The following is a 27,383-nucleotide window of genomic DNA, read 5'->3' on the forward strand; positions in this document are numbered from 1 at the left end:
GAGAGCTAGGGAGGCCCACGGAGATCCACAAAGATACCCCCTCAAAAGACTGCTGGCAATGGTCGAGAGACGGCAGGAACTGACCTACTCTGGTGATGGAATGGCCAGACACCCAAATAGTGATGCCATAAACCCCATCCAAGGACTGAGGAATCTGAAGGCAGACATCCACGGCTGGGCCCCTGGTGGAGCACTGGGAATCTAATTAGTGAGTATGAAGAGGATTTATATGAGCGAGAATTGTTGAAGCCAAGGTTGGATAAAGCACCGGGATAAATAACCAAATGAATGGAAGCACAGGATCTATGAACCAAAGGCTGAGGGGCCCCCAACTGGATCAGGCCACCTGAACGGGTGAGACAGTCAGTTGGCTTGATCTGTTTGGGAGGCAGCTGTGCATTGGTGCCAGGTCCTGGGCTCGTTGCATGAGTTGGCTGTTTGAATCCTGGCACTTATGCAGGGACACTTGGCTCGGTCTGGGAGGGGGGAATGGACCTGCCTGGACTGAGTCTACCAGGTCAACCCCGGTCCTCGGGGGAGACCTTGATCTGGAGGAGGTGGGAATGGGGGGTGGGCTGGGGGGAGGGGTGGGCGAGAGGGGGAGAACAGGGGATTCTGTGGCTATTATGTTGAACTGAATGGTGTTGTAAAATAATAATAATAATAAAAAAACCAAAAAAAAAAAAAAGTATTACTTCTGTTATAAAGCTACAAAAAAAAAAAAAAAAAAAAAAAAAAAGAATGTCACAACACTTGCTCACAAAGTAAGGGATGAGGTATGGCTTTTAGTAATAAGAAAAGAATTATATAATTATCTCTGGTAGCTCCATGGTCAAGTCATTTCATAAAATTAGCCTTTGAGGGAAGGCATTAATGGAACAACAAATGAAATCAATAATTATGATAATAATAATTTTTACATTAAGAATGCACAGAAACAACATTTTAAATTTCCTCTCATTATTTGATTCCTACCATGCCCTGCTACTGAATGGAGTTACTAAACATGTTTCCTGTGGAAATGTAGGCCAAGACAAGGGAAACCTCTGTTCATTTTTACTGTGTCCAACCTCTAAAAAAATAGACTGGTCTTTCCCAGGAGTGGTGAGGACGCATTGTTTGAGATCAGATGGTCAGTTGTGAAGCTCCTGTTCTGCTAATATTTATGAAAGACCACAGGTTCCTGTGGCTGGAAGATCTTGGAGGTAGCCTATTGTCTGAGCATACTGAAGCTTTCTCTGGGAAATCTTGGCAATGGGAAGCACATTTGCATATTTATTTATAACAACTGTCATACTTCTTTTTTTCCTTTAAAGAAAATAAGTCTTTAATTTTCTATTGAACTTGTTCGGTTGACAGAAAATTTCTTATGCAGCAGCCTCATGTTTAAAACATGAGGCAGGAGCAGACTACCAGCACTGTATGGAAATCGTTTGGAAGAAAGCTCTTTTTTGGTTTGAGTCATTTACATTGGAAACACAAACATGATCTTATTGAAAGAAGTGCTGTAGGAACTGGATGACTAAAATAATTTTTAAGCTTCACCTCTTTGGAGTCCAGAGAATGTGGTAGGAAATTGAAATAGGCGCATGGTGATAATTTTAGAAATGGGCTTGCAACCCAGTTGTGACAACATTTTTCATAGCATCTTCTGGTGTGATGTATTTTCTAATACTAGAGAATACTAGAAAGCTCGTCTTAGTGAAATTCAGTCTACAATATCTGCATGACTGTAGTAGCTCATATGCATACACACACGTGTAGTATATATGTGCATGTCTATGTGCATTTGCGTTTAGCCCTCTCTCACGTCTTTCCACAATTAGTACTTTGAAGCTTTGAAATCTGTTAGGTCAGAAATCACACAGTGAAACCAGCAAGTCCTCTTAACCCAATTCATTTTTGGAGAAATTTGAATGTTTCTTACCGTCCCTGTGCCGTTCCCCAAGGTTGTTTTGAGCTGACAGAGAAACTTTGTGTTTTTAAACTAGCCTGAAAAAACACATTTCAAAAGTGAGCTGATATCTTCATTTAAAACCATATCCTCCCAAATGGACTTAATATTTGTGAATAGGTCCTGAAGAGAACTCTCTGGGAGAAGAAGTTAAAAAAAAACAAAACAAAAAAAAAAAAAAAAAACAGACAATGCTTTGCTGTCAATTTGTGCTCTGGTTGCAGACAGGGGAATTTCAGTTTTTGTGTGCTTTTCCTCTGCCACGTACTAAACTAGTCTAAAGCTATTTTGTAGACAGTATAGCAAATGCATTACGTGTCCTTAGCCTGTCTGTGTAAATGCCTTTCTTTCCTTCTGAATCGATCAAGTGTCTTATTGAGTACCCTCTGTTGCTAAGCACTGAGTAAAGTACTCAGGATTATACAGAGAGGTCCAGGACTTGATGCTCCATTTCAGTTCGCAATACAGTTAACAAGACCGAATTAATGGAAGCTTAAGAAGCAATGTATTGCTTGGTATGATCTAAGTTGTCAGAACAATGAGGAGATGTGTTAGGGCTGAGTTAAGGAAGCATCAGTGAATGAAGTAGCCTACTGAAGGACGGCCTAGTGAAGGATGTTCTAAATAGGCAGTCACCAAAGGACGGATTTCTTTAAGGAGACAATAACATTTGGCCAAGGAATCCCAAACTGGGAAGCAGTGAAAAGCCTATTTCCCTGTTATTCCATATTATAAACATGAATGACAAGTGAAACATTTCACTCTAGACTAATTGTATTAGCCATGCAGTTTCCTTCCAGAGCAATGTGCTATTCTAGATATAAAAATGGTCACGGGAAAACCAATTTTTCTTCAGCTTCTCACTTTTCCTGAAATGTAAGTGCATCTGTTTTTTAATGATAAGGAAGCTGGTAGGCTAACTGTATTAAACTTTGTTGCTGTAGTCCAGTCTGACCTCAAATTCACTATATAGCCTAAGCCCTGGACTCATGATGCTCCTGCTTCTGCTTCCCAAATGCTGGGGTTACAGTTGTGCCAGCAAACGCCATCCCCACCTTCTAAATGGTTTTTAATGTCATTAAGCGAGACATTAAGTGAGAATTCCAGCATGTAATCTTAACTAAACAGATTAACTAAACAAAACAGACTTGATATTTGGTAATTTACTGCACCAAAAATTTAATTCCATGATGAAAAAGGAAATGTATATGCATATTGTTAATTATGTCAAAATAAACTACTTTAAAGCTACCTTAAGCTTCTTAGGTATCTAAGGATGCAAGCAGGGACTTACAATGTAGCTTAAATGTAGCGTCATAAGGTCCATCGTGTACTCACATGCCTATGTGTTAGCACAACCTTGGTTTAGTAAAACCGCAGTAATTTTCCTTTGGCCAGAAACCAGACTTTTGTGTAGGAACTACTCCTACACAAGGAAAAAGCCTGGCTTCCTAGAGCTTTATTAGGATTGTCATTTCCATGAAATGTCACCAAGACTAGCATATTGTCACACCATTTTGAAGAGCACGAGGAGCACAGAGATCACCCCCCCACCCCGCCCAGCTCTGTCACATTACGGTGAGGACTGTAAAAAGTGGCTCTGCTTGCCTGAATACTCTGACTATCCTGGGTCCCTTTCTGAACCTCATTTCTGTAGGTATCCTGGGGTACTCACACTTGCTGTGCTTTGGGATCCTGCCAAGTAGTTCAGGACGTCGGGGTCTCGGAGCCTTCTATGCCTCTGCAGGTAAATGAGGACACCGACTTTGATACAGACCACAGAGCTTCCAGGATGTCAACACACGAGAAAGCTGCTTGGACAAATGGATGCCTGAAAGGGACCCTGGTCAACGTAAGCCAGGTTAAGAGCCAACTTCATTCTATTTTCATGGGAAATTCAATCCCTTGATTAAAGTTTAGGATTTAAAAAGTCTTAGTAAATGTAGATATGGGTAAATATTATATGAAACTTGCAAGCTACTGTTCTACCTTTAGAGACAGGCTTATATTCATGTAGCAGACTACATGAAACCCCATAATAAGAGTTTTCCATGCAAAATATAACACACGAGTTCATCTTAGTTCTGAAGCACAAACTTAAACAGTGAAGTAAATTAGACTCAGATGTTTCGAAGTAAAAGTTAAGTTTTCTGCTTGTTAATGAAGATAGAATACATGTTTTAGCTATTGGGGCCAATATTTCTTTCCCTTATGTCAAATTAGACTCTTTTACCAGGTTTATTATTGAGTAGCCCTGGAGAGCAATTTTTTTTAAAAAACCTAAAGCTTTTTCTGTGTAGAGTCGATCATCATCTTATCCTAGAGGGAAGGAGAAATTTGGTCATGTTCATGTAGTGTAGAAGAGTACTGTCTGATTATAATAACTAACTGAATAACTAACTTTGGAAAACAGCACTAAAGTTGGCTTGTCATCTGTGAGTCAGGCTCAGGCCAGACCATACCTCTAAAGGTAGACATTGTGGTTTCTTCTAAATGCTTTGGATCATCCACTGTCCATCTTCCCAGGAAGAGGTGGATCTTGGGACTGCAAGTGAGAACTTGTTTTAGTCTTTGTTTTGGAAAAGGACGAAGTGTCCTCTGTATCTGAAACCTCACAGGATCTAAGAGAAGATGTTCTAGAGGAGGCACCTGCTGAACAGATCGGTTGGCTATCCTTTCATGGGTGGCATCAGGCCAGGAGAAAGACAGAAAGTGTCATTTAGCAGCTCCTTGAATGATGCTGTCCTGGCCTTAGCGCTGATGTCTCTATGGTGTAACTTGTGATTTTTTTTCCCCCTAGAGAGTTCCTTTTTGTTTCCATAAATTGTCAATAAATATGATAAGAAACCACCACCTGTAATTCCTTTGGGGGAAAGAGATGTATCAACTCAGAGGCCAAGGTCTAGTTGTCCTGGGAGCCACCAGGGTAGGACAGCTGTGACATTTCCAGAACTCATTTCCCTGGGCTCTTCAGCATAGATGCAGCAAAGTGTCAGGGAGATGCGCCCATGCATGAAGCAGAAAAAGAGGAACCTGAGCAAATGTGTGAAAGCTCCTTTGTCTCACCTCAGAAATATACCAACGACACTTTGAAGTTGACTGATTTGTGTAAAGTAAGTAGGTAGGACGCAAGGTATTATTTTCAGAACTTTAAAGGAAAATGTGACCTTATTTTACAGTCATGTGTATCTGAGGCTTGAACATTTAATTACATATTTTTGTAAGAAGTACCAGAGACTGTTCATTTCATCCTGGTGAGCATAGTACATCATCACTTGACAGATCATTTCCCAGAATATCATGAATGAGTTCCTTACAGAAGTGTAAGGAGACTACCTACCAGTAGACCTTGCCTGCAGAAAGTAGACAATGGCCATGTTCTGTGACCTGATTAGTTTGTATAAGAAACCTAGAAACTTCAAAGAGAAAGAGATTTTAGTTACTGCCTACCTCTTGGGGTAGAACATGAAGAGTAGACTAAGTTTTGCAAGAAAGATAACAAAGGTTTGCAAAAGAAATACATCAAGAGCAATGTGATGGAGGTAATTCTTGGACGGTACCAGATGGAGGCTGCTTTTAATGAAGAAGAAGTGCCTAAGATCAGATTTCCCTTTGGGTCCAGCTACTCTGCTACATGCTTGAGTTTTGGGGCAAGGCATGGGTGTAGTTGACTCTGGTTGAAATATGAGGGCTCATTTCAGGATGGATATGGTTTGGGGACATGGTGTTTTTCATAATAATATTGTGTGAGTGCAGAGTACAGAGAAGCTCCAAGACTAAGTTTCTTCTCCCAAGGGACTCAGTAAGCCTTTAGCTTTTGCAACTTAACATTTCAACAAAGAGTCTGTATGTGTGTGGGAGGAGGATGTTTGCCAGGGTCTCAAGAGTGAGATCCTGGACTTTCCACTGAGTCACATGGATGTTTATTGGAAATATTAAAGCATATAGCTGCTTTGTACTGCTGTGTTCATGAAATGGGGCACAAAACCTTCACATTTGTAAACCTAAAGGGAAAACACAATGTTAAATTGTGTAGGACAGCCTCTAATCATGTGATGATTTCTTCCTTATGTTTATTAATTTAAATAAGAGGTTCAGGGAGCCTCAGACTAGCAGAAGCCCTGGAACCTTTAAAAAAAAGGAGGGGGGCATTTCTTGGGATCCTGTGAAATCTTGCACTGCTGAGTAGAAACAAACTCCTAAATCTTCCATTGAAAATACTTTTGGGGAACGTATTAAAAAAAAAAACACGATATGAATTCTAGTTAATTTAGCAACTCGTGACTTCTTATTTTATATTTAATTCAATGTATTTGGTAAATTATATGTCTTCATAAATGATAAGGCACTGTCACATCTAATGTGTTATTAATGCCTCACAACACCGATGGATAGAGTTTGACTCCTTGACCTGTTTAATATATGAGGACACCAAGAGTCATAGGGATTAAATGATATCCCTATAAATGATCATAAAATGGACTAAATTTAAATAACAGATATTTAAAATGGCAACTTTGCAGTGGAGAAAACTGCCAAACACTACCTTAATCGAGTGATCAAGGTCAACATCACCAATGAGGAAACAGATTAACATTATGTACCTCCTGATACCGTGCAATAAAATCAGTTCTGTAGGATTGCTGCCAAAAATACATGACCCTAATTAAAGGCATTCTATTAAAGATTGTCTAGAAATACACAGAGTATCAAGGCCATATAAGACAAAAATACTAAGACCTCTCACAGTGGCTGAAGAGTTGGCTCAGCAGTTAAGAGTGAGTTTTGCTCTTACAGGGTATCTTGTGTCTTCTTCTGGCCCCTGAAGGCACACACATGGCATATATGTAAACACACACACACACACACACACACACACACACACACATATGTAAATATAAATAAATCCTAAAACCAAACAGGAACTGTTGGGTATTAGGAGACAGAAATCATGGTGGTTAAACTCAGTTTGAGAACAAAATTCTGTTCTCTGGAAGGACATTGGCAAGACATGTAATAAACTTAAAATAGGTTCATCGGTGAGTGTCCTGGTTAGTTTTTTGTCAGCTTGGTACAATCTAAGGCCATCTGGAAAGAGGAAAGCCCAGTTGGAAAAAGTGAGTGTCAGACTGGCCTCTAGGCAAGACAATGGCAAACCGAATTGGTTGACAATGATGTGGGAGGGTCTAGGCCACTCTGGGCAGTGTCACCCCTGGTTAGGTGGTCCTGAACTGTATGTCAGCAAGATGAGTAAGTTATGAGGAACAAGCCAGCAAGCAGCGTTCCTCCATGTCCTCCTTTGCTTCAGTTTCTGTGTCCAGGTTCCTGTGGCCCTGTTTTCCCTTCATGATGGACTGTGATGGGAATGTGTAAGACACAGGCTTTTCTCCTCCAGGTGCTTCTGGTGATCGTGTTTTATCACAGCCATGGAAAGCACACCAAGATGATCAGGCAACAGTGTTCTCACCGGAAGATGTTAACATTTGGCAGAACTGTGAGAAAGATGTACAGGGGAGGCATAGATGTACACTCTTGCTACATTTTTGTACAAATGATCATACTTAAAAATGAGAGACAAAATAAATAATATTTTTTCTTCTAACAGAGACAGCTATTCTCCTCAATGACAATTTATATACACTTCAAAATTGAGTGATTAATCTGCAGTAATAAGGCATTATTTATTTAGATAAAAGATCTGTTATACATAATTATACTACTGATGCTCCTTCTGGGTTCTCTCATGTTCCACCTTAGCATTCCAGGGAGGTAAGGACTCCTGGCCTTGGATTTGGAGAGATCAGATTTTAAATTTCAGTTCTCCCAGCTTCCACCCAGATTATCACCAAGTTCCCTATCTGAAAATAGTGAGAAATAAAGGTGTATGGATTTTGGGGGGATGGAAGGCATCAATGTACTAACCCCTCTGTACAGTGCTAGGTCCAGATTTCAGGTTTCTGTCTATCATCTTGTCTAATTAAAAATGAGAGAGGCCTGTGAGGTGCTCATTGAGTCACAGGCCTGGATACCAGTGTTGAGTCCCCAGAACCCACATAAAGGTCGATGAAGAGAAAAGACTCACCAAAGGTGTCTTCTCACCTCTACCCACATGCTGTGGCATGAGCACCCTGCCCCCATCTCCCAATTTACACATACACACAGCTATACATTTGTAAAGGAAAACGTCCAAAAACAAGGTGAGGAAAGTGCCCCTGTGGACAAGTTCTCCCTTTTGTCAAATGACCGTTGGACAGATAATTTAAGCAATTTAAGTGGACACCTTCACTCAGAAACTGCTTAGAAGATCCACATTACTGGTTCATCAGGAAAAGGGCATTATATGCACAAATCCCCCAGGGGTATTTGGAAAACGGTAAGTGACTTACAGCTATACGCTAGCCATGGAAAGCATCTCAGCTGTCACCACCACATCTGGAGTCAGTTGTGGACTGTCCCTAGAAGAGGAAGGGGGGGGGGGAAGAGGCTCTGCCCAGAGCCCCACCACCCCCATAATAGGCAGCAGAAAGGAAACCAGGATTGCAAGCAGGGTCCAGGGAGGCCTGCCCTGAGTGGGTGGAGAAGGTTTTAAATACTTGGAAAGTCTCTTCAAAGAACAATTAAAAACAAGCTCCCGTGGTGGGAGGCGGAACTGCTGCTCAGCTCCTGCTTACTTTCCCCAGGGTGAAATTCCCAGGCTTCTGGAGCTGGTGGGGCACCCTTGGCTGTACACACCACTGCTGCGTGTTCCTTCTCCCTCCGCTGCGGCTCAGAGTCCTGCTTGGGAGCACACAGGGTGAAGAACAGCAGGCCCTCCTGAAGCTGAAAACGATTTCCAGTCAGCAGGTGGGGGTTGGAGGTTTGGGAAAACAGCAGGCTGAAGTTCATTGTGTGGACAACTCTTGGCCATAGGTGCTAGTCATTCCCAATGTTGTCCTGCTGAGCTCCCGAGGGCTTATTGCAGATCAGTTAATAAACAAACACACGCCAAGTTGCGTCCTGGGGATAAATGATGAGGTCCTGTGACTGTGGGGTTAGATGTGAGAGGTGAGAAGGGAGTTGCAGTCGAGGACTTAGTATAATAAGCTAAATTCCAGGATACTCCCGTACTTGGCCAGAAGATCCAAGATAAGTCCATGAACCATGCACAAGTTTTCAGGCATTAAATTAATACATTTAAAGAATTATTGTGAACCAAGGACAGCGAATAATCTTACAGAGAAGCCAGTGTTCTTTAAGATGATGTGAAAAGATGTAATGAATATTTTGGAGAACTGATATGATCTATAAAATAACTTCAATATGTTTTGAATAGTTCAATAATACGATCCCAAATAACCATTTATTTGATCATCTCCCATACACATTTTATGTGTCTTCTGTGTGCCAGAACTGCACACAAGCCAGGATTTAAGTAGTTTATGGTAAATGTTTTTTCATGACTTCATACTTTTCCCTTTCATAAGAAAGCTTCTTACAATATGAGCACCAAGAGAGCTCTTTCCCAACCCAAGTTCCAATCCTTTTAAGCCAAGTGACAGTTCTGTGCACACACAGACACAATCTTAGTGAGGTTCAGTGGTAGAGGCCAATTCCCTGAATGTATGAGTAGTAACCAAGAGTGGGTTGCAATCTTTGTCTGCACTGAGCAGTAAAAATGGAGGCTGTGCATCCCCAGAGTCTAGATGAAGCAGAAGGATGCTCATTTCTCACTGTGAGGTCAATTCCAGTGAGAACCTGTGAAGAGCAGACAGCGTCAAAGAACAAGAACCATGATAATCCCATTCAATCCATTAACATACAAGTCCAAATCGTCTGATGAAAAAAAATATCCCAGCTAAGAAAAGCTGTAAATGAAAGAGAAGATTGAGGGAAGTGATAGTTGAGAAAAAGAAAATAGAAGCTAAAAGTGAGAAGGAAAAGTAAATGCCATGGAAGGAAGATGAAGCCCCCTCCCTTTCCCACTTTACCTCACCCAAGTGTGACTTGGTGGTGTTTGTGCTATAAGATGACCTCTTTTAAGGATCACACCCTCTAATTCCTGACCCAGCAAACAAAGCTTTGGTTCTTAGGATCAGGCTCCCCACTACCCTCTGTGTGTGTGTGTGTGTGTGTGTGTGTGTGTGTGTGTGTGTGTGTGTGCGTTGTATGCACATGAGTGTATGCTGAGTCCAGAGGAAGACACCCAAAGTGTCTTTAACTCTGTCCCTATTGTTGCCTTGAGACCAGGTCTCTTACTGATCCAGAAGCTTGCCCTTTTGGCTATGCTATTGGGCCGGGGAGTTCTCGGGGTCAGTTCCATCTCCAACGGTGGGGACACATGGGATATAACTTATACATAGCTTTGTTACATGCTGCTAGGGATTTGTAACTCAGGTCACGTTGCTTGCATGGTAAGAGCTCTTACCCATCAAGCCATCTTTCATGCTCCAGTGCTTGTTTCTCATGAGTTCTCAGGGGCATTTAATATTGTACTTCCCTAAACTTACCTGTCTGGGTTTTCAGTTTCTCACAGTAGATTTATACACACATGCTTCATTGTTAATGCTGAGGGCCCTATATTCCCTTCCCCTGCTCACTGTACCCTCCCAGAGACACCTACCTCCTTCTCGCCCTCATCTAAGCCATAGACGTACCTAGCTCTTCCAAATGTAACTCTCCAGGTCAGGCTCTTCTATACAGTGAAGAAAACCCAACATATTTGCAAATGAACCCTTCTTTTCCCACACAAACAGAAATCTTCCTCTCGTCTTGCTTATTTTGATGACTAGCTCCCTGAAACCACCACCCAGGAACTCAGGTTGAACCTTGGGCTTTGTAGACCCACCCCTCTCTCCTTCATTGATCACAGCCAAACTTTAATATCTCCCAAATCTCACTTTTCAGCTCCACCTTCACTTGTGTCTCAGTTTAGATCCTGTTTATTGTCTTAATTTGGAATTAAAAGAATAGTTTCCCATGTAACTTTTCTACCATCATTCTTATATACTGATAATTGATTATCCACACTTCACTCTGGGTGACTATTTAAAAATTCAAAACTAATCTAATTACTTCTACACTTAAATGCCCATTGTTGGTAACCCATTGTTTAATGGCTCTCTGATGAGTTTGCATGCCACAGCATACCTGATGTGACCCACATTCTACAGACTTCCACCCTCGCCTCTGCCTGTCCTAGGTAAAAGCTCATCAAGTGAACAGTTCAAGCGTAAGGTCATACAGGCTTTCACCATATCTCAGAAGATGGCCTCAGATGGCCATGAGTAATTAGGCTTCATATTTCATTTTCCACCACCAGCATACAATGTGATTTATATGTTGTGCTGACTGGTGTCATTATTGGCTGTTCTTTTGATAGCCTCCAACCTTATTTGTGCCAGCTGTTGAGGTTCCGTGTGTTGATCTCATATCACATCTGATACTTGCTCCCATGAGCAAAGAAGCCTGCTTCATGTTCTAACAAAATGGAAACATTTAACATCACATTTCCAGGATCTGAGGGTCTCTAGCAATAGCACATGTCATTAATTCCAGTCTTTGATGATCCAAGAAATATGGAAAATTTCCATCTCTTCCTTTGCAGGCTTTACAATTCTGCCAAGTTTGAAGCTCATCAGGATATTTACAGGCTAAATTTTGAGCTGTAGAGAAAAATAAGTCTTCACATCTTCAGCTAGGAGCTTTATCAAGAGCATTCAAATATGGCAGTGTGGTGAGCAAGGCAAAACACTGTACCCCACTTCAAGCTTTTCCAGGAGCAAGGGGTATTGATCAGGGACATATTTCTAAGTCTGCTTGGGACTCAGTTTCCTGATGTGCTAAACGAAATCCTTGGCAGATGACTAAACATACTTCCAGCACAAAAGCAAATAGACACAAATGATTATTTTACAGCTGGGTGACCATAGGATGTTTCCTTTGTGTATCAGAGATGAAGCTAAGGTAGCTTTTGTACTTTTTAAAATGAAGACATTTTACTTTGTTGCCCACAAATGAAGTTATGGACATTTTAGAATAGTTATTGGAAAAGAAATCAGGACTTTTCTCACCGATGAACCTTGCTGATTAATCCCATTTCCCAAGTGCTGACCATCTACCAAAGATATAGAGAGGGAGCTTTCTGCCTGCTTCAAACAGATTTTGGTGGGAAAAACAGAATGTGAAATTACTTGTGACTCTGAAGTGTGTGTGTAAGGAATAACAGCTTGAAACTTGTAACCAGCTAGTGTCTGGCCCCTAGGAGGGCAGAGTCGGGGGCCAGCTTGAGACAGGGAAAGGACAGGTGCGTGGCAGGTAACCCAGAGCGGTGATTTTATTATAGAGGGTGTCACCAAGACATTGCAATAGTCTCAGTCCTTTGACACTTCTCACAAGAATGTGGACTCTTTTTCTTTCCTTTCAGAAATGTAGCAGATGTATCAAGCTTGGACTCGGATCAAGCAAGCCAACATTCCAGTCTCATCCAAATAGGAAATCATGATGTTCTCTGGGTAACTATATTTTCTGATTAAACCACACCTTATAAATTGAGGATGGAAATATGTATGAATAAAAACTTCCATGTGGAAACCAGTACACAGAACCTATACCTGTATATATATATAGGAAATGCACATTAGAAGACAGAAATGAAAAAAAAACCCAATAAATCCATCCACTGATCTTTGTGGGAAGCATCTAAAGCAGCAAAGAAAATTTCAACTTTAAATGTTATCCTGGAATAAAAAATTAATGAGTTGGATATCTAACTCAAGAAGTGATGTGTGAAACACAGCAAAAAGCAGGAAAAGAAGAAACAAAAGACCAGAAAATATTGAAAATCTATTTGTTGCCTTAGAAAAGAAATACCTGATCAACAGATTATTCCTGAAAAGCTAATAAAATAGATAAATCTTTGGTCAGATTTCTCAAGGAACAAAAATATTAGAAATTCAAGAGAGGAGCCGTATCTGCCAACACAGCCTAGAGAGAAAGTAATAATAAGAGGCTGAGTAATTTGGTGTTCATAAATCTGCATACTTGAGTGAATAGGCAATTTCCTGGAAAAAAAATAACTTATCAAAACTGACTTGTGAAAAATATAATACAGCTGAGTTTTACACACACACACACACACACACACACACACACACACACACACACACCAGGCACTGACAAGACTATTTTATAAATTCTCCCATGTATCCCATGAGTTGGATCATCCTTTTCATATCTAATTGCTTTACTCACAGCAAGACAACTCCTTAACATTTGATTAGAATACATGCAAAACTTGAGATGCCTGAAGTAGGGAAGTATGACACCAGAGAGAGAAAGTATACTTCAATCTCCTTTGTCCCCAGAAATATAAACTTCCCCCTAAACAAAGCCAAGCCTAGCAAAGTGTTTGCTTCACTGTAGTTTCCACATTCCAGGTTTAAAAAGTAAAGTCATGTGACAATCCTAATGCGTGTAGAAAAAAGGGAGACTGACTTTAGTAACTTCTGAGACGATAAACACTCTTGGAAAACTAGAAATGAGAGTGATTTATTTGTCATCATAACAAGTATATCTCAAATAACTCATAACAGATACTATATATTATAGGAAAAGTTTAAAATAGTCCATTAAAATATGGAAATATGAAACATTAAACAGTTGACCATTGAAACCATTTAGGCTAGAGTCTCTCCCACCACAAGACCGGGAAGTAAATAAATAGAGAGAAAAGAGGAAACTGTCCTCATTATGGATGATTTGACTGTAAATCCTGGATTGGAAGAGAATCAGCAGAAATCTGGAACAAAGAAGCAGCTCAGAGAGTATTGACACATGAACGTAATTCAGAAATCAGAAGGTATAATTGAAACAGTACTAGCAACAAAAATACAAGATATCTAGGAATAAATGTAACAAAAGTATACCAGACACTTTGAAAAATAATTGTAACATCACAGAAAGATAATAAGGACACTATAGTTACTACAGAATATGTGTCCAGGTTGAGAAATACCAGTACAAAAAGTAATGCGAATTCTTATGCTGTAGCCACAACAAGCTGTGTAAAGCTTGACACAGGATGTTATTCATTACATTGCTAACAACCAGTAGGACAAATGCTTGCTTTGTTATCTTTTCCATTTAAAATAGTATTCACAACAACCAAACCAGATTATATTCACTTTTTAATAAATATTTTTACTCATTCTCTGTTAATTTTATGCAGTGTACTTTGATAATACTTACTTCCAACTCGTGAGTTCTTCTAAATTATCTCCTACTTCCACTCGCTCCAATGTTCTGTGCTAGAAAATTGTTTGTGTTTTTATTATTATTATTCCAATTTGTGCCACCTATATTCTTTGGTTATGGTTCCATCTATTGGAGCATGCCAACCTACCAAGAGTCATATCTTTAAAAAAAACCCTGACTCCCTCTTCCCCAGAAGACATCAACTATCCACAGCTCCTCAATTAGGGGTGGGGGCTCATATGAAACCCTTCCTACCTCATGTTAGAGTGTTGACTGGCTTGATCTTATGCAGGTCTTGTGCAGGTCTTGTGCAGGCAACCATGGCTGCTGTGAGTTCATGAGTCCAGCAGCCCTGTCATGTCCAGAAGTCACTATTCCAGGCTTCTCTAACCTCTGGTTATTACAGTCTTTTGTCTCTTCTTCTGCAATGGCCCCTGAGGCTTGAGGGTGGGATATGATACAGATGTCCAGTTTGTGGCAGAGAGCTACATTGTTACTTATTCTCTGCACTTTGACTGGTTCTAAGTTTCTGCATGAACTATCATTCACAGCACCAAGAAACTTCTCTGATAAAGTCCTAGAGAGGCATTAGTATACTGGTAGACAGATACAAAGTTAGAAAGTAATTTGATGCTATTTCTCTTTAGCAAAATAATAGTAGTAGGTTCATCCCTGAGACCTGTGAACTCCCCAACCATGGGTCCTTGGTCATATTTGCAGTATTAAGCATACATTTCCTTCTGTGGAGTGGGCCTTAAATTCAATTAGAAAGCAGCTGTTTGTTCCAGTAACATTCATGTCACTATTGCCCCCATGGACCTATCTTGCTAGGCTGGTCATTATCACAGTTCACAGGCTCTATAGCTGGGTAAGAAAACGGATGACTTTTCCCCTTAGCTGTTTGCATAGCACCCTCTAGTACTATGAGATCTAGAAAGCAGGCAAGACGCTTGATGGTCAATACCAACATGAGATGTCTCCATGTCCTGACCAATGTGTGTGGTACCTTCATCAGTAGGGGCTCATCATCAAGCTCTGATGGTCAACAAAGAACATTGGAAAAAGCCTGTATGATTGTGGGGGTCTCCAGGGCTCATCTGACCAACAACTCTAGGGGAGGTACCCCATAGCTGATACTGGGTTTTTAATTTTTATTTATTTATTTTTATTTAGGTTCTGGGAGTTTATTAAAAGGAAGCTATGCTTAAAGTGGTAGGTGAGCAATATTTTCATGCAATGATACAGAGCAAGGGAAACCTAGAACAGAAAGCAGGCTCACATAAATAAAGGATAGAGCATGAAGTTAAATGTAGTCACTTTGTCATGTGTGGAAAATCCCTCAGCATTTCTTGATTGCTGCCTGAAGATCATAAAATGTAAATATGCAAACTATCAGAAGATAATTAGTGAACAGACAATTCCATCAAGAAAACCATGTACCTACTTAATTAGCTGTTGATTGACACAAAGATTGGTGTGGATAAGTTACCATATTCAGGTTCTATTGAAGACAGGGACATAAGCTCTTAAAAATCAAAGGGACTTGAACGTGTTTCCCGATGTGATAGGACAGAATGGACTGTGTACTTCCCTGCCACACCAACTTGCAAGGCAAAGTGAAATTGTGATATCCATTTCCCCAGGTATACCGCTAGGCTTGCCGAGTGCTTTCTTGTTCCTGAAGCTTTTCAAGTAAAGCCAAGGCTCAAGGCTGGGATGACAGCAGGGCAGAGACTGACTTCCAGGACAGCTGGTGGCATGGAGCCTGTTCTGCGTGGCTCGCAGACACAGCCGAGACACAGTACTTCTGTTTCGGGTTGGGATGTGCCTCTTTGTTAAGAGGCCTTGTGTAGCAGGAATCTTCAAAGTTCTTATTAATAAAATCAAACCCGAGGCCAGTTATTGGGGTCAATGCTGGTGGATCAGAGAGACAGAACAAGCCACAGCTAACCTCACCTGGCCAGATCCTCAGCTGGTCTTGTCTCCTCAGACTGGAAGCTTCTGTGTCCTCATCCAGAATGAATCTCAGCTGAACTGTACTGCTCGAAAGCCTGAAGCTTAACCAGCCACATGCTTCACCAGCCAAATGCTGCTAGTTTCTGCTCCTCACGCCTTATATATCTTTCTGCTTTCTACCACCACTCTCTGGGATTAAAGGCTTGCTTTCTGGGATTAAAGGCATGTCACCAGGCTTGGCTATTTCCAATGTGGCCTTGAACTCACAGAGATCCAGAGGGATTTCTGTCTCTGGAATGCTAGGATTAAAGGCGTGTGCTATCACTGCCTAACTAGTGGCTTTTCTGTTCTCTGACCCCAGATAAGTTTATTAAGGTACACGATATTTTGGGGAACACAATACCACCACAGCCTTGACCATGTGGTCAGTTGCCAGTGACAGCAACAGACAGACTCCATCGCTGAGGGGGAGAGAACTGTACCTCAGTTGATTCTCTCTCTCACTAAAGCCTGTGTTCCAATTTTGTTAGTTGTTTACACTGAGCAAAATCAATTTTAATTTTTATAAAACAAGTAGAAGGTCAATGTTCTGACGTCCTCCACTTTGAACCATCACTCATTCTCCTCCATTTCCCTTCTTGGTCTCCCTGGCATCAGTAGAACGCCTCCCTGTTCTCACTATTCCTGTTTTTGCTCACTTCTATATCCTCACTCCATTTGTTCATTTTCCACTTTCTGCTACCCTCCCCCCCACCCTATTCTTCCCAGTTTCTCAATATATTCTTGTGTCTCCACCAGGTTCCCCAGTTTTCCCTCTAGAAAAACGTTCTAACACTCATTCTTCTAAATTTTTCCCACTTCTCACCACATACCATCACCCAGGTCACCATTCTTACAAAGAAACAGCCAGGCTCCCAGGGCAGCAGATGGACACAACACAGCAAAACCTTCATCAAAACGCAGGGCTGTGCTCCTGCAATCTCCCAACTTCCTCTTCTCTTGGCAAATGCATTTCTTTTCTTTTCTTTTTTTTTGTGTGTAGGCAGATAACATTTCAGATAACACTCCAGAGATTAATTATCATGAATTAGCCCAATTCAGTTTTTACTGCTATGTTTTTTATTATTTTAGAGTTAAATATTGGCTTAGTTACAAATCTATAAACTCACCAGAACTCCATATGTAACTTCCAGCATGACTGGTATACAGATCATTAGGTCCTCATGGGTACTTAAGAAAATTGTAATTATCTCTCTGTGCCTGAAAAAACTAATGGCCAATGGGAACCAGTGTCCTGACTGATCAGTTTGGGGAACACTTTTCATCTTCGTGTACTTTGTGCCTAACATGGCTTCATATGGCAGTCAAAGAGATTCTTGGTAACCTTTTTGAATCAAATATTAGTTTCCATTCAGAGTATCTTTTGGGTGTCTGTAAATCTCTAACCTAAAGTATTCATATGCCTATGTATTTCTATGACTAAAACAGAGTATAAGGCTTGCATATAAACTATTAGCATAACTAAATTATTTCTTGATTTTGCAACTTGGAAGGTTGTCTGTTCTATTGTTTTTACTATTCATATTAAAAACTCTATGGGAAGGGGAACTTTATGAATAAACAGGTGGAAAACCCAAGGATGAGGATATTAATCTTCCCAAATTTTCTGATGCATTTCAAACAAATATGGAAGAGGTAAGGGAAAATGATCTATTATTCCACACAGCACAAACCTGTCTTCTGACATGAACAAATAATATAAGCTGAAAAAAAATTACTGGAGTGGCTTCCAGAGCTTTCTATGGTTGTATAATTCACTTAGCCAACTAGCTGGCTCTGAGTTCCCTACTAGATTCTAGTAGACATACACTAGACATACACATATGGTTTCCCCAAAGACACAGCAACTTACCAGTAAAGCCCATGGGGACTAACTAGACCACTGTTAACTGCTGGAGTCAATAACCAGCCAGAAGCACAACAAATACTGTCTTAACTTAGTTTTCTTCAATAAAGACATATCTTAGGAATCAGGAAAAAATGTTTCATATTATAGTTTAGGACTTTCAAAAACTCAGAATTACATACAGTAGGATTTGTGGTAAATGATGTCAGATCTCTAAAATTTCACCCCAGGCAGGATCCAGTTACAAAGCTTGGCAATTTGTTTGATTTCTTTCTAAAGACTTTACTAAAATGTTTGTGCATACAATCACACAAAGAGGAAAGTGAACAGGTGAGGAACCCATGAAGAGGGCATTTATAGCAGCCAAAAGTATTCATCCGACCCTCTGAATAATACACATGATCATTATAGTGCAATTAAGAGAATTAAACACAGACAGTATGAAACGGTGGATTCCCAACCCGGCCTTGCCCATAATTATACCTAAGACCATTCCAGACCCTTAGCGCCCTTCTCCTCACCTTGCCATTATAGTTTTGAGCTCAGAGGTTAGTCACCTGGATCTAAGCCTGGCTTTCGCACTGAAACAGAAGGGTCAGGAGTAAGAAAGCAGATAAGAGACACAAAGAACCATGGCCTTTGGTGTCAAGCAGACCTTGCTGTGAACACTGACTTTTTCTTACTAGCTGCATCATTGTGAGCAAGTTTCTTGAAGTCTTTAGTCCTGAAATGGAGGTAAGAATACCAATTTTAAGGATTTTTGAGAAGATTAAGGAAATAAAACACGCAAAGACCTAGAAAATTGGGGAAACCTGATTTAGCCTTGTGAGTATTGTCTGCTATTCCACCAGTAATCATAGCTCAGTCACCCAGCTAAGATACCGTTTGTTTATTCGAACAGTATTCACCGAGCACTGCTGTGGGGTTGAACATGAAATGTCAGCCATAGGCCTATGCATTTGAATGCACAGTTCCCAGTTGGTGCTACTGTTCAGAAACATTATAGAGTTTGCTCGAAGTGGGTCACTGGGGCCAGGGGGCCAGGGGGCCAGGGGAGAGGGTCGGGCAAGTCTGTTTTATAGGTCACCCACACTTCATAGCCCTTCTTTGCTTCCTGTGTATGGATGCAATGTGTCCAGCAGGCTCGAGATCCTGCTGCTGGACTTCCCTGCCATGGCAGACTATATATATGCTTTCAAACTGTAAACCCTTTATCCCTTGTATCACCCACCTCTTGTCGGGTAACAGTATTAAGAAAAGTGACCACTAGGGGCATATGCCATAAGCCACCCAGTGCTGAAATGGGCTTGCTTCAGAATGTTTTTAAGGTGGAAAGAAAATTAAAATTAAGGAAAACGCTTTATTTTGTTTGATGAAAAAAAAATTTGTTCTCATTATGAAAAGGGTTAAGCAAACATTGAACCATGAAAGTTAAGGAATATCAGGAGAGGCATGCAAGAGTGTCCTAGGGCAGCTACAGGCTTCTCAAGAGAGTCCGGAGGTATGAAATTGAATAGGAAGTTACTCGAAATTCCTTACCAGACACAGTCAGCCACTCCTGTCTTTATAGAATGAATGATGAAAAATCAGTCTGTAAAGGGACGGGACAAGCAGCAGGCTTTCCATTCTGCCACACATGGGCAACCCATTGTCAGCCTCTCCCCAGGCATCCATGTGCTAATCCGGGCCTCTGCTTAGGTTGCTCAGACCTCAGTACTACAGGAAAGGACCAGACTGGGAGGAAAGCAAAGGGCTGTGGCCATTGTCCCTGCCTTGTAGTGCAGGAAAGTAGTTTCGTTTTATTTTTTCCCGTTTCATCTCCACTATAGGTTTTCTTAAGGGAGAAAAGCTTAGTTGAAATCAAAATGTATGTATCTACCCCAACATAGCCCAGAAATCCAACTTCTAAAGGTTTCTTCAAGGGTGTGTGTATGTATGCGTGTGTGTGTGTGTGTGTGTGTGTGTGTGTGTGTGTGTGTGTGTGTTGGCAAATGTGCAGGTCCAGGCATGTGTGCATGTGGATGTGGAGGCTAGAGGGACCCATGAGGAGTCATCCTCTATGACACTCTACCTTGTTTCCTTGAGACAGGGTCTGTTACTGAACCTGAAGTCACCATTTCACCTAGATTGGCTGTCCAGTGCTCTGGACTGGTCTGTCTCTGTCCCCAGTGCTGGGGTTACAGATGTGTACAGCCATGCCTGGTTGTTCACATCAGTGCTGGAATTTGAACAAAGATTCTCCTCCTTACACAGTGAGCCATCTCCAAAGTCCGAAGTTTCCTCTTTAAGAGTTACGGTCCAATGCCACAAAAAACTATGAACTGTATCAGCCAATGAAACTTTCCTGTGAATTAACACACTGTATTCCCTATAATTCTTTTAGCCAGCATCTAAGATGAAACATTTCTTTAGCAAGAACAGGCTTCATTTCTTCCGTATAGAACCTGAATTTCTAGTACCTCATTGTGGTAGGCAGAATAAAAACCTTCAAAGATGCCCAGGCCCCAATCCTAAGAACCCATGAAAAAGCTACTTCACATGGCAAAAGCAATTTTTGCAAACATGATTTTGAGAATGGGGAAATTATCCTAAATTATGCAGTTGGATTTCCAGGGTTACTTGAATCCTTAAAAATCAAAAAGCTTTTCAACTGCTGTCAGAAGAAGAAAAGCAGCTGTTGGGTAGGGGCAAGGAGGTGCTATGTCACTGGGCTCAGACAGGGGAAGAAGGTCATAAGCCAAAGGATGTGTCCCTCTCCAGAGGCTGGGAAAGGCAAGAAATGGATTCCTCCCTCAACCTTAGAAGGGATGCAGTTAGGCTAACATTTGACTTCATTCCAGTAAATCATAGTGAAAATAAATAAAATAGTCAAAATCAGTTGGAGAAGAATTAGAATTAGGTGCCTCCTCGGGCACCAGAGGACAAGGAGGTAAGGGCATCAGGCAAGGATGGAGATGGATCAATGCAGAAAAGTAGGAAGACAACCAACTCAGTGCCCCAGATTGGTCCAGAGGCTCCAGAGTGTGAGTGCCATGATGCTGTCAGTGGGCAACAGCAAAAGCTGGCTTTGCAAGATGATGAATCATGCATGCCTGTTTGCCCACTTGAGAAGAACAAAACCAAAGTTAGGTTTCCCACTCTGCAAATTTCTTCTCTAACTGTTATTATCACATTGATGTTTATCATCATCCTATAACATCTCATGCATGGGATATCACCATCATGTGTCTTCATTCTTTGTTCCACATTAGAATATCAGTTCCTCTAGTCCCCATTAGATTGTGAGGTCCAAGAACAAAGGGCCCACGAATATCCATACATCACTGCATCCTTGGTCTCAGTGTAGAAATAGTAGGGCCTTTATCCAATGGTCTGCTCGGCCTGCATCTACTTGAGGCTTTATTGTCAATTACCTGTGTGCCTACAGGTGTTCCAGGTAACACAGCTGTGCTGTGAAGACAGGAAATGTATTGTCTAGTCTTTTGTGGTCAAGGAATTGATTTTTTTGTAGTAGCTAAATTATTTATTAAAGTTCATTTTGCTTTATTCATTGAGTTAACCTTAGTTTGCAGATATGTGCACCAGAGAGACTTAACTTTGAACAAGATCATGGAATAAGTTTGAGAGTCACCATAGAAGGCTAAGAAAAGAATCTGGTTTTATTTAATGAATCTGCTTGATATACAAAGACCTGAAAATTGTAAGAAAATTGATCCTAAGGGGAGCCAAAGGCCAGTGGATTAGACCAGCCAAAGGTCATTTATAAAAAGAATGGGTGGAGTGGATTACACATTGGGATTAATGATTTTAGAGTTTAAAAGTTTTGGGGTTTGGAGTTTTCCCCTTTGTTTTCCTCAAGCACCTTCTTTCCCCAGCAGGCTCATCTGAAAGCGGATGGAATCTTGACAAATCCTGTTGTGTTTCATGTTTTTCAATATCTCTCCTTCTCTCCTCCCAAGACATATCTTTACACTGATGAAATCAGGCAAAAAGATTTATGAGCCTCAGTTCTTAGGAGTGCCAGCTGGTAGAGGGGAGGTATAAAGTTTTCCTCCTTCATCTGCTTCCTCCTTGGGTCTACCTGGAGCAGGGTGATGTCTGCCTCTCCTAGCATGACACAGGAAGCATTAAAACATGCCCATGACATTTGGATGTATACATGAGAATTGTGTGTATTACCCTTTCCTTCTCCATCCTGTTTCTCCATTTTTTCTGTCTTCTGGTTAGTGCCTCCTATTTGACCTTGGACTGTGGACCTGACATCTCCCCTAATTCAGTTCTTGGCCTTTGTCTCTTCGAATACCCAGAGGCTGACCAGGACTTCCGGAACTGCTCCTCCCCTTGCTTCTTAGACAGGACATGACATTCATTCCTGGCTTCCCAGCTGAGGACCCGCCTGTTCCAAGTTTCAGTCTCATTTATTCGGCATGTGACAGGCTGCGAGTGCCATGATATCGCTGCTTCCTGTCTGTTTTAACCTTCTGTGGTAATGAAGGGTGAAGTGTTCAGCAAGGCAAGTCCATCTTCTTTTAAAAAGTTTTCTCCTTAGAAAGAGAATGTAAAATGGCGGTGGCCAATGGCTGGGTAGAGAGTGAAGAGAGTTAGTGTTTAGTTGGGATAGAATTTGAGAACTATAGGATGATGTTCACAACAATGTGGATGTACCTCACACAACCACACTTTGTACTTAACCATGGTTAAATTGATTTTAAAGGGTTATAGTATGTATCCTTTATTTACTGATTGGTTTTTAAGACCACTGAAGGCATGTACCATTTCAGGAGAAATCACAGTGCCAGACTGATGTGATGAGTGGAATGGACATGCTCCATTCCTTTTTTTCTGCTCCAAAATCCATTTGATTTTTTTTGTCCTTGGACAGAGAACATATCACATACTAAATTGATAAGAACAAATAATACACTTGATAGCAGCCAAAAGGCCAAGAAGTCAAGTATGCACTTCATTTTCCCAAAAGGTAACTTCAGGCATTGTTCTCGCCTGGGTTCTGCTCAACCTGCCTCTTGCAGTGGAAAGTCAGTTGCTAAGCTTACAGGTATGTCATCATTTTAACTCTTTTAGAAATAAATGCTACCATTTGAATGTGGTGGTGCAGGTCTTTGATACTAGCACTTCTCAGGTGGGTCTCTGATTTTGAGGCCAGCCTACTCTACAGAGTGAGTTCCAAGACAACCAGGACTACACAAAGAAACTGTCTCAAAACCAAAATTTAAAAAAAAAAGGAAGAAACAAATTGCCACCATTGCACCTGTCTTTAGATAACCAGAAAAGTGATTTCATACCTCCCAAGTCTCATCCATCCCTTTGGAGATTCACATACCATGAGTAGTTGCTGAACATCAACTAAACACTGCTAAACACTGGCTGAAATCCAAAGATGAATCATACATACTTATTTCTTATTGAAATTTAGACTTGTAAACAATAACAACAGATCAGCCATTTACTAAGGTCCTTCATGTTATGAAATGTATGGTTACATACATATTATTTATCTCATTGGCTTAACAGTTGGATAACATAAGACATTTTTCTCTAGTCTTTGGCAATGATAAATACTTATTTGGAAAGCAGGCTTGGGATTAAGCCCCACTAAAAATGGGATTGATGTCTGCTGAGACTTCTGTGCCAAGCAGAGTGCTGAGGAATGCTACACACGATGGCCTGTCTTCATTATAAAGATAAGGAAATTGAGCATCAGCCAGGTTTAAAGAATTTACACAGACAACTTAGCTAATAAGACACAGAGACAGCATTTGAAACTGAGGTCTAGTGCACTCAAGGCTGTGTGAATCTTTCTGCCACCCCACAGAACTATCCTGCACAGCTGTAACATAACTTGGAACAAATTTAGTGTCTTAGGTACTCTGCATGTAATAGTGTTGGAGAAAAGGAGAGATATAGCTCTGTCTGGAGCCGGTTATGTGTCAAAAGAAATGTAAGAAAGAGGGACAGTGTGAGCAATGGTTCACAAATGTGCTTTGTGCATGGTTAGTGAGCACAGAGTTAACTGGAATCTCTTAAGCAAGAAGCAGAGAAACATGGATGAACTTTGAAGACCTGTGATCCATGAAATAAGCCAGATATATAACAACACATATTCCACGGCTTCACTTTCAAGAGGTGCTTGCAATAGGCCAATCTGCAGAGACAGAAAGTGAACTAGCGGTTACCAAGGACTGGCCTAAGTTAACAGATAACAGTAATGGTTGCAACAATTGTGAGTGGCCCAACGCCACTGAATGGCACACTTAAAAATGGAGGAAGCGCTAAATTTATGTTAGGAATATTCTACTATGATTGAAAAAAACTTGGAAAACTAAACTATTTCTCAAAAGCTGTAGAGTCTCATCATACATTAATAAATGCAGAAGCATTTGACATGAAAGCCACTATCCTCAGATGCTTCCTGAGCCCTCAAAACATGCTAGCATTAATCAAAATGTTCTATGCATGCAAAATATACATTAGGTTTTGAAAGCTTACTAGTTAGTGTATAAAATATTTCATTAATGATGTTCTATATTGGTAACAGTCTAAAACAATAGCATTTGGGATATGCTAAGCTAGTAAAACCCATTGTTATTTTTTAATAAAGGAGAAAGGGGTGGGGAAGAGGTGGAGGGTTGGAGTGGGGATGGGAGAAGAGATCAGACTAGGCAATCCATAAAGCCCCCAAACCTTCAAGCCCCCAATGTTTCTCTAGGTTGGACGTCGAGATCCACTGGGCAGACAACAATAAGATTTTGTAAACAAGAATTTACAAGTCCAAAAGTAGTGCTTGGGTGTACTCACCTAGAAGGAGTCTATAAAGCCAAGTGGAGGAAGGTCAGCAGAGTGGAAAGATGGGTTAAACTTTCTCCCCTTCCTCTCTAGTTCTAGCTCAGTTTAGGTCAACACTGGTCTTGACATTGGCAATGTCCTCAACAAAATCTAGGACTCAGTGGCATGATTGCCTGGAGCTCTTTCTTTTTAAATATTTAAAATGTGATATTATTTTACCTTTCCCCTCTAGTAGTCTGTAGGCTTAGAACACAATTTGAAGCTCGTTTTCCAGAGAGGAATCCAATTTGGCTCTTCTTATTTCTGTTCAGATATTATATGATTTTATTTTTTTATTGCAACTCTTTAGAATGGTTCACAGATGTTGCTGCTAAAATAGATCTTTCTGGAACTATTTGGTTTGAGAAAAGTTTCTGTTGCCATGGATTAAACTAATAGGAGACCTTGTGTTTAAAATTCAAGGCTGCATTCACATTCAGAGACTAAGAGTATTTTCTTAAATTTATGTAACACAGGCATGGGGTGTTGTTGTGTTCTGTGCATACTTAAGGCCAACTCTCCTCAAATTAACCAGGCTAATACTTTCATAAACAAAGAAACTAATACCTCTACTTAGTTAGCTATGTGGGGAAAATGTGGTCAACTGGAAAAGTCTGATTTAAGTTTGCACAGAAATGTTCTAAAATTATTAGCTTTAAATGTCAACTAAACATCAGCTGAGCTTTGTACAAACTGCAATGTGTGGAGGTACTTATAAATGTACCCTTGGTTTCCCTCTCCAGCCTTCTCTCATTCATTAAGCTCAGCCTTGCCACCAAGCTTGTCCTCATTGTCCCGCATATGATGCCTGGGGCTATAGCACACCTGTACCTCCAGTTATGACCCATTATGACCCATCTCTTAAGACTCAATCCACACCACTCTGTTTCTCATCTTCCAACCAGGCACCTGCCATTCTAGATGTCTAAGTCAAATTGCCTGTTTTATCCACAGCCCTGTTGCTCCAGAATGTAGTGCCCAAAGTAGGATGTGTCCACCACCAGCCTCCAAATTATGTCCCAGGGACACTGAGTCCCACAGAATCATAAGTTATAAAAGGGATTTATGATCTAGGAAATTTTACCTACTGTATCATATTTTGTTGGATATTTCCAATAGGAACCTTTGAGAGCTCATAGGTCTCTTTTAGTGGAGTGCATGATTATTGATTATTTTGTTTAATCCTGTGTTTTATTGATGCCAACTCCCCCATCTTGCATAACATCATTTAACCTTTTGAGAAACTGAAGTTTGCAAAAACACTTTCCTAATGATGACTATAGAGGATTTTCACTCTTATGTCCTAGCTACTCCCTAAGATGTGTTATTTCCTTGTGTAATAATACCAAAGGGAATTATCTTGAGGCAGACCTACAGACCTCTCTTCCCTTGTCAGTTTAAGATCACAGCAAGCACCCTCATGTCTCCTTAGTTTCCTGAGTTTTTGTAAGATTTGTAAGGTTGCTTTCCCTAAAGAATTGTCAGGATTAAATGAAGTCATATACCCAAAGCATTTCACAAACTAATACCCTGGACAAAATGTCCTTGCAAGAGGTGCTTACTGTGACTGTTATCTCTAAAATAGCTCTCAAATATTTACTATTTTCTAATGTCCTTGATACCTTCATGGCTCAGGTAAGCATCGTTTCATTTTTTTTTTCTTCACAACAGTGATCAGCAGTTTATACTCAGTAGCATAGTTATTTATAAATTTGCCCAGTGTTCTCTTGTACATTATCCAATTAGCTCAATAAGTACTTCATTTACTCTGTTCACATATTCTGCACTCCGCAATTCATTCACCATACTGCCATTTAATTATTTTTAAACACAAATCTAATGATGCCATTCCCATGCTCAAGAACAGTTAATGAGCTCCCATTATCATGTAATAGAGGGAAGTAACTCCTCATCATGGCAGACACACCCGAGTCCACACTTCCCATGATGCAGTTTTATAATCCAGCCTCCCTGCAATACTCTTCCAATATATAAATGAGTTTTCAGAGCCTTGGGTTTTGTTGATACGTATTTTTTTAAAGTTACTGTTTTTGCATTTCTTTGTCTTGAAAACTCTTTCTTGCCTCTTCCACTTGCTTAAAAAGTAACTGCTCACTTTTTCAGGTCCATTCATATTTTACCTGCTACATGAAACATGTTTTCAGTTTCATACAGTTAACAGCTTTCTCTTAATTTTTGTTTTAAAAACATTTGTTGTATATATGTAGTATTATGCTATATTTTAAATAATAACTTACATAGAGACTATGTCTGTATTGAATAGTGAGCTCTATGAAAGAAGATGTTTTATTGGTTCATTTATATGGTGCAAACCAAATACAAAATCTTGCATACAGTAGGAACCCACATAAATATTTATTAACTGCATTTAGAAAAGGCTTTTTACTACTGTTAACTCCTTAAGTAAGTAGTACACATTAAGAGTCGGTTGATGCCGGGCGTGGTGGCGCACACCTTTAATCCCAGCACTTG

General features: G+C 40.5%; 1 non-coding gene across 1 annotated transcript; it reads right to left on the reverse strand.

Annotated features, from left to right (window-relative positions):
* Positions 1-22,809: 22,809 nt before the first annotated feature.
* LOC121832490 (U2 spliceosomal RNA) lies at positions 22,810-23,001 on the reverse strand. The gene has a single exon (XR_006076140.1). It is a non-coding gene; the product is annotated as a U2 spliceosomal RNA (small nuclear RNA).
* Between the last annotated feature and the right edge of the window lie 4,382 nt (positions 23,002-27,383).

This window comes from Peromyscus maniculatus, chromosome 9 (assembly GCF_049852395.1).
Source record: "Peromyscus maniculatus bairdii isolate BWxNUB_F1_BW_parent chromosome 9, HU_Pman_BW_mat_3.1, whole genome shotgun sequence".
NCBI classification, from domain to species: domain Eukaryota; kingdom Metazoa; phylum Chordata; class Mammalia; order Rodentia; family Cricetidae; genus Peromyscus; species Peromyscus maniculatus.